The sequence below is a fragment of the Lynx canadensis genome, chromosome E3 (assembly GCF_007474595.2).
Source record: "Lynx canadensis isolate LIC74 chromosome E3, mLynCan4.pri.v2, whole genome shotgun sequence".
NCBI classification, from domain to species: Eukaryota; Metazoa; Chordata; class Mammalia; order Carnivora; family Felidae; genus Lynx; species Lynx canadensis.
Window position 1 is genome coordinate 1,392,390 of NC_044318.1, and position 7,533 is coordinate 1,399,922.

Sequence of the window (7,533 nt, forward strand, 5' to 3'; positions counted from 1 at the left end):
TTTTCTAACATAAGGCGAGCGAAATGAGCTCAGAGAGCAGAACCCAAGCTCGGGGTTTCCCGAGGGCGCCGATGGAGGCCCGGGGCCCTCCCCGGCCCGGCACCCCAGGGACACGCACGTGTGGAGGGCGGTCCTGGGAGGCCCCTGGGGCAGGGACACCAGCCTCCTGTCCCCGGCCCTGTCCTGAAGCCAGGGGGAGCACCTGAAGGCATTGGGGGGTGCCCCCCCGGACAGGCGGCTCGGCCCTCCTGCTGCTGGGCAGCCCGTTCTGCACGAAGCCCCAGGTGCCTGCCAGGCTGACGCTGGCGACCACAGGCACTTGCCAGTCACGGCTGCGAACCTGGTGGAGGCGCCCGGGGCTCCAGGAGGAGGGACAGTGCGGGCTACGGAGCGGGCAGGGGGGAGACGCGGCCGAGGGGCCCAAAGGCAGCTGGGCTGCGGGCAGTGACAGTCACAGTAGAGCCCCGCACGGGCCCGGGGTCACAGGCCAGCACCTCGATGCCCAGGGCAGAGGGCCGGTGACAGGACGGTAGCAAGCGGACAGCGCTGGTGGCCTTCCCCACGCCCCGTCAGCCTCTTGGCCCCGCTCCAGGTCCCGGGTGGGCTCAGGCACCCATCCCACGCTGCGGTGCCAAACCCCCCGCGCCCCCTGGCAGGCAGCCCGAGAGGGGTCACACTCCAGGATCGTCCTCACAAGTCAGGGTGGGGACCAGGGAGGCGTAGTCACATGCACCTGACAAAGCTCTCGGGGTGACTTTGAGATGGCGTTCAGGTGAAAAGACATCCACAAATAGGCTCCACCGAAATTCCTGGCATTTCTTTCTCAGCACCTACTTTCCCTCAACCCACGTGCCTCACGGATGCTGCCTCAAGCTGACGCCCCAGGTGCGCACCTGCCGGTGACCCGGACCGGTCCCTGCCCCCTGCGGTTGCCTGAGGGGAGCCTTCCTGACCGTGTCCACCAGGGACACCCTTCCTGTTCCTTGGAGAGAAGCCAGTCAAGCATCTCCCTCCTTGGAGCATTCCCCCAACACCTGCGGAAGGCTTGCTCAGGTTCCTCCTTAGCATGGCCACCATATCTTCCTCGGGGTTGTCCACTTATATGCAACGACCCTTGGTACTCATTATTTGCTTAAAAAGGTGGTCTCCTGCCAGACCCAAAGACTGAGGAAGGCAGGTGGCATGTTCTATTCATACCTGGATCGCCATATCCAGCCAGATCTGGCCATACCGCGTGTCCAGGAATGGATAGGTGAGTGGGTGGGTGGATGGGCGAGATGGATGGATGGATGGATGGATGAGTGGATTGATGGATACCATGGATGAAGTGGGTGGATGGATGAGTGGGTGCTGGATGGATGGATGAGTGAATGCATGGATGGATGGATGGATGGGTGGATGGGATGGATGGAATGAGTGGATGGATGGATGGATGAGTGGATGGATGGATGGATGGATGAGTGGATGGATGGAGGGATGGATGGATGGATGGATGGATGGATTGATGGATGAGTGGATGGATGGATGCATGGATGAGTGGGTGGATGGATGGTTGGATGGATGGATGGATGGATGAGTGAGTGGGTGGATGGATGGATGGATGGATGGATGGATGATGGATGTATGAGTGGATGGATGGATTGATGGATGGAGGGATGGATGGATGGATGATGGATGGATGGATGCTGGTGTATGGATGGATGGATGTGATGGATGGTGGATGGGATGGGTGATGGATGATGGTGAGTGGATGGCTGTGATTTATGGTGCTGGATGGATTGAGTTGGGTTATGGATGGTCTGGTGTATGGGCGGAATGGATGATGGTGATGAGTGGATGGATGGATGGATGGATGGATGTTGGATGAGTGGATGGATGATGGATAGATGGATGATGTGGGTGATGGATGGGCGGATGGATGGATGAGTGGATGGATGGATGGATGGATGGATGGATGCATGGATGAGTGGGTGGATTGATGAGTGGATGCAAGGATGAGTGGATGGAAGGATGGATGGATGGGAGTGGATAGATGAGTGGAATGGAATGTGGTTGATGATGGATGAGTGGATAGCTGTGGATGGAGTGAGCAGGAGTGGAGATGGATGGGTGGATGGATGGATGGATGAGGATGGATGGGGATAGGATGGATGGATGGTTAGGTGGGTGGATGGATGGATGGGATGGATGGAGGTTGGATGGATGAATTGGGTGGAATGGATGGCGTATGATGGCTGAGTAGGATGGTTAGTGGCTAGATGGGTTGGATGGATGGGTGAATGGATGGATGATGAGTGGGTGGGTGATGGATGGATGCTGGGTGGCTTGGTGGATGGAGGCCGGATGAGTGGTGGTGGATGCATGGGATGGCGGCATGGATAGATGGATGGATGTATGATGGGTGGATGAGTGGGTGGATTGATGAGTGGATGCAAGGATGAGTGGATGGCAGGATGGATGGATGGTTGAGTGGCATGAGTGGCTGGCACCTGGTTGGTGATTGGCTGAGTGATCGATTGAGTGGATGGATGAGAGGATGGACGCTGGATCGTGGATGGATGGATGGATGGAATTGGGTGTGAGTGTATGGATGAATGAATGATGAGTGGATGGATGGATGGTTGGATGATGGATGATTGGATCGATGAGTGATGGATGATGAGTGCGTGGATGGATAGATGTGTGGATGGATGGATGAGTGGGTAGGTGGATGGATGATAGATGGTTGGAATTTTGAGATGAGGCTGGCCTTCTAGCAGAGGGTGGGCTGAGAACAGCGGCCCAAGAGTGGAGTATCGCTGAGAACATCCTCCCTCCCTCTTGCCAGTCCATCCATCCTTCTACCCCACTACCCCCACCACCCCACCACTTTTTGGCATGGAGCGACAACCTCTCCAACCCAAGCCCCAGAGCAGATGGAGCCATCAGGAAGTCCCAGGGCCCCTGGGCCACCCCAACCGTACCCACACCCAAGAAATCATTGGTCACGTTCTGTCTTGCTTTGCTAACAGTTTAACGAAACAAAACTGAGACTTGGCCCCGGACCCTTCTGTTCCTAACCACACCCTCGCTCAGAGAAGTTTCCATTTCTCTTCTTCTTAGTGTAAGGGAGGAAGGAGCAGCCCCCACCAGGGTGGAAGGGACTGAGGACCCTGTGGGGCGGGGGGAGCAGAGGAGTCAGATGTTGGAAGGAGGACAGAGCAGAGAGACTGGGACAGGGAAGGAGCTGTACTCTCAGGAGCTGGGCAGGAACCCAGCCAGAGAGGTGAGCTGTCGTCCCGCCTCCACCTCTGGATCCTGTTGGCCACAGTCAACCTTTCTGAAATTCGAACAGCACTGATCAGTGGAACTTTCCACAACAATGGACTGTGTCTCTGTGCCCACTATGACACAGTGAGACTGAGGATGTGAGTTTTCACGTAATTCACGCTTAGTGATGCGTACGGGGCCCCACATGGCCGGCGGGCTCCCGGGCCCCACACTGGCAGACAGGGTGCAGGGCGTCCTGCAGGAGCTGTAGTGAATCCCCACTGTTGTAGGGAAGGACAGATGCCGGCGTAGGACCACCTCTCACTTTTCTTGGTGTCTGGCCCCCAGGGGAGGCTGGGTTCGATGGTGCAGTTAGGGAACATGAGGTAATGCAGGGGAAGGAGTGCCGGGAGGGGACATTGGTCTCATCCCTGAGGATTGGGGGGACGAGGCTGGGGAGGGAGGCCGAGGCCGCAGGAGGGGTCTAGAATGTGGCCTCCTGGAAACAGGACCCCACCCAGGGCAGGGCAGTAACCACGGGGCCTCCCCGGCTCAGCCACTCGCCCTGCCAGCAGATACAATTGTCCAGGTTGTTCCTGAAGCTTTCAGAGCCTTGGGACCTCCACCAGGAAGTACCCCCTCCCCACCGCGGTCAAGTACATGCAGAAATCCTGGAGGCTGCTTTGCACACAGTTTAATAGGACAGCAGACAGCGGGGAGGAGGGAGGTCCCTGACGCTTCTTACCCACGTGCCCGCTGTCAGGAGACACCAGCTTCCCAGCCCCTCCTCTGCCTCGGGCCCCAAAGTCAGAGAAGGACAGGGCACCGAGGGGACAGGGCACCTGGGAGACGGTGGTGCCGAATGGGGGAGGGGCCTGGCTCCTCGGCCACACAGGCCCATCAAGGCCACAGGGGGACGTGCTGGTAGATCCAGGATGAGTAGGTCATCACGCGGGTGTAGACCGCAGGATAGTCCGATGTGCCCGAGGCCATGCCCCAGCTCAGCACTCCCACTTGGATCCACATGTCCAGCCAGGAACAGACCAGGGGGCCCCCGCATCACCCTGTAAGGGGGACTCACAGGTCAGTCGGCCACAGGGCACCCCACTGCAACACCCAGAAGCCCTGAAACGGAGGGCAGGGGCGGGGCCCGAGTCTCACCTGGCGGGAGCCCCTTCCCCTCCTCCCTGCACACAGCATGTCCTTCTTGATGACACCGCCGTGGCCTCCAGCAGGTGACCCCTGGTGGTAGATCTTCTCGCAGACCTGGTTCTCCACGATGGGACCTCCGCCTCCTGCAGGCCGTGGGCTGGGGATGGCAGGGCCTGCGGGAGGGGCTGGGTGAGAGAGGGCGGCTCCAGGGGCTCACGCCCCTCCCCCCGGGGCGCCAGGTCACGCTCCCCTGGGTCCCTCCTCTCGGAGTCACCCGTCACACCAATCTCTTGGATGGAAAAAAAGGACGGGAATCATGGCCAATTCTTGTCGTGTATCAAAAGCCGCTCCATGAAATCAGAGGCCAGGCCTGGGTACACGAGAGAAAAGGCCATGCAGAAAACCAACGAGCCACACTGAGGTCCCTGTCCCGACTGGCGGTCACACGGTGGGGGTTTTGAAGACTTTGCTACTTACTCACAACCAAGAGGCCAGCCTCGACATTCTGGCACGTCAACAGAGCGGGGCCATGCCCAGGGCTGGGGCCCAGAAAGTTCACTCACAGCCAGACCCAGAAAGAGCTGGGGACGGGGTTTTGAGGGATCTTTGGGGTCCGGGAGCCACGCGGTTCCCTGCCGGGTTGGTGGTCGCCGAGCAGGGTGGTTGCCGGAGGAAGCCACACCCTCACTCTCAGCCTGCGGGTCCCCCCCAACCCCCTCAGCCAGCCAGTGACACGAGCCAGGGTGGGGAGGGAGCCCCTCCCAGGACCATCATGTGATCCTGAGCCCGGGGCCTCCTTCACCCCGGCCTCAGTTTCCCCGTCTTAACCTCCCGTGTGCAAACAGCCTGGGTAAACGGCAGGGAGGGAAGCAAGGGAAGGTGGTCTCCCCGGGAAGCACAGCAGTGAACCCCTCCCAGCAGGACGAGTCCCGAGTCCCTGCGTTCCCAGCTGCAGGAGCGTGACCCCTCGCTCGTAGGCTGTTGTCCAAGTTTAAACAAGGGACGTTCTCAGATGCCTCCTGAGGCCGGGCCGGGGGTGGGTGGCCAGTAGTCCGGCCGGCCCATCTGTGATGGCATGTTCCCCCCCGACCGAGGCAGTGGGCCGTGCGGTCCCCACCGCACCCCCGTGTCCTCTGCCTTGTCCCTCCTCTGGGCCCCCCCCCGGTCTTACCGTGGGCCCCAAAGGTGCCCCAGCCGGTCACCCAGCACTTTGTTCCGGGCTGAGCACCAGTGAGTCAGGAGCAAGGCTGACGGGTTTCACGTGCTGGGAAAGCGTCACGGGCGCCTCCAGTCTCAGCAGGGCGATGTCCGCACCCCCCAGGCAGACAGGCTCACGTTGAACTTGGGGTTGGTGGATGATCTCGGCCACCTGTGCAGCTGGTCGTGGTCATAGAGTCTCAGCTGCCCCATTTGGACCCTGTATTTCTGTGGCTCCCTGGGAGAGAGACCAGGAGCTTCTCCATGAAGCCGGGTGGGGGCGGGCACCTGCTCACACCCCCTCCCCCCAGCAGGACTGTCTCCAGGGGCTCAGAGCCTGAAGGCTCCCCCTGACGCCCCCGAGCCACCCAGACCCGGAGTCTCCTGGCCCAGGGACGCTGTCCCCTCACACCGCCCCGGCCCTCTGCCTGCCCCCCTCCCGCCCCTCCCCTGCCAAGGGGGCGGCCAGAGTCACCCACAGTCCCAACGCAGTGGGCCGCGGTCAGCACCCACTGGGGGTGGACGAGGGAGCCGCCACATTCGTGCTTGCCACCTGTCACACTCTTCATTGAGACCCTCAGGCTGACCTGCCATGGCCACTTCCCGGCAGGGATGTCATGTCCCCGTCGGTGCCCACCAGCTTGGGCCCCAGGCCAGGCCCTGGGGAAGCGCAGTGGGGGAGCCGTCAGGGACCCAGAGGCCGCCGCCTGAGGCTAAGCAAGCCTCCCACACTTAGCGTCTCCCAGGGTCACCACCCTGTCCCACTCCAGGTCAGTGCAGGCCCGAGGTCACCGATGGGTTTCAGGACAATGGGAGCACTGCATGGGGTAGGCACTCACCAGGGGTCACGGGCACAGAGCCCCCCAGGCAGGGGAGGGCCACGAACAGCAGCCACAGCATCTGTGGGGGGAGAGGGGGCGGCTGGAGTCGGGACACCATGGCCAGGTCCCCCGCGTCTGGGATGGAGAGGGCAGGGGTCTGGGCTATGTCTCAACCCTTCTGGGTCCTCTCCCTTCTGCCCCGGGGCCGCCTCGGAGCCCCTTTATCCTGCAAGCCCAGGAAGTGGTGGGCCAAGAGCGGGGAACCTGGGGGCAAGGCCCCCCCCACCAGTGGTCAGGGCATCAGCACCTTCAGAGAACCACTGTTGCTGGCCCAGGGCCAGGCGCTGGAACCCAGCAGCCAGAGTGGACAAAGGCCCATCTGGGGGTGAATCGGGCCTCCTGGGTGATAGTAGTGCCCAGGGTCAGGAAAGGCCTGTCCTGGGGCGCAGATCCGAAGGGGAAGGGTGGAGCCTCGTTCTGCAGGCCCAGGCCCTGGGGTCCACACCTGCCCTCCGACCCCTCGCGGGACCACCAGCTCCCCAGGCAGCTCTACAGGAGGTCCTGTAACCTGGCCCCGCCGGCGAGGGCCATGGGTGCGCGACCTCCGTGGGGACCCAGCACGACCTGCGTGGAGTCCTCCTCCCTCTTCCCAGACTGGACACACGCTGGGCCAGCACAGGACAAGGCTCCCCAGTCTCAGCACCGGGGTCTGGCGGAGTTTGCGGGACGAGGGTGCCCGTGGCTGGGGGAGGGTCCGTCATCTGGACCCGGTGGGTCCCTGCTGGGCCCTGAAACCTGGGCTGAGGGGGCAGGGTGGGACGCTTGGGCAGGAGGGGCTGCCCCCCGACCCCGTCACCACAGCCGACTCTCAACCCGCGCCCTCGTCCGCCCTCAGCCTCCCTGCTGCCGGCACAGCTGGGTCCCTGCCATGGTTTCCACCCCGGTCACGTGGCCGAACCACGATGAGGGGATGGGGAAGCCCCCGCCAACCCCTAAGAAGGGACCCCCGAACTCAGGAGGGGCTGACGCTGGGCCCCCATCTGATGGATGATCCAGAATGGTCCTACTACACGCCCGGTGGCTGTCCCTTTTAAGACCCCCGCGTCCCCAGTGC

The 7,533-nt window shown here is 61.9% G+C and overlaps 1 pseudogene; it reads right to left on the reverse strand.

Moving 5' to 3' along the window:
* Positions 1 to 4,081: 4,081 nt before the first annotated feature.
* Positions 4,082 to 7,010, reverse strand: LOC115504516 (annotated as a pseudogene).
* Between the last annotated feature and the right edge of the window lie 523 nt (positions 7,011 to 7,533).